The sequence below is a fragment of the Bison bison genome, unplaced genomic scaffold (genome assembly GCF_000754665.1).
Source record: "Bison bison bison isolate TAMUID 2011002044 unplaced genomic scaffold, Bison_UMD1.0 scf7180017863955, whole genome shotgun sequence".
Lineage (NCBI taxonomy): Eukaryota > Metazoa > Chordata > Mammalia > Artiodactyla > Bovidae > Bison > Bison bison.
Window position 1 is genome coordinate 492 of NW_011494527.1, and position 494 is coordinate 985.

The following is a 494-nucleotide window of genomic DNA, read 5'->3' on the forward strand; positions in this document are numbered from 1 at the left end:
AAAGCTCAGGGCCAGGTAGTTTAAACGTGACTCATTCAAGTCTACAGAGGGGGAGAACAGAGGTCACGTGATTTCACACCCCCACCATTGCGAAGGCTCATTGAGTGTCAGGCATTCATGGTACAAATTTGTGCTTAAGTCAAGGTTCTTGCTCTCAGGAGCTTACCGTTTTTCTTCCCCTCTAGACAGAAAATACATGAAATAGCTAGAATAAAGAGGGCTAGAATAAATGTGCTGTAGTAAAACGTGCTGGGATTGAGATGACAGAAAAGGGGATGCAGCGAGGTCCACCAGGAAGGGCAGAGGAAGCTTCACACCTGAGCTGGAGTGTCTGTGGTTATGGGGCATTAAGGAGGTGACTGACCCTGGTGTTGGGAAGAGTTTGGTCAGATGGCGGGGTGTGTGTGTGTGTGTGTGTGTGTGTGTCTGGGTGAGGCAGAGGAATCCAGGTGGAGGGCTTAAGACAAGTAGAGACGCATCATGGGAAAGGACTG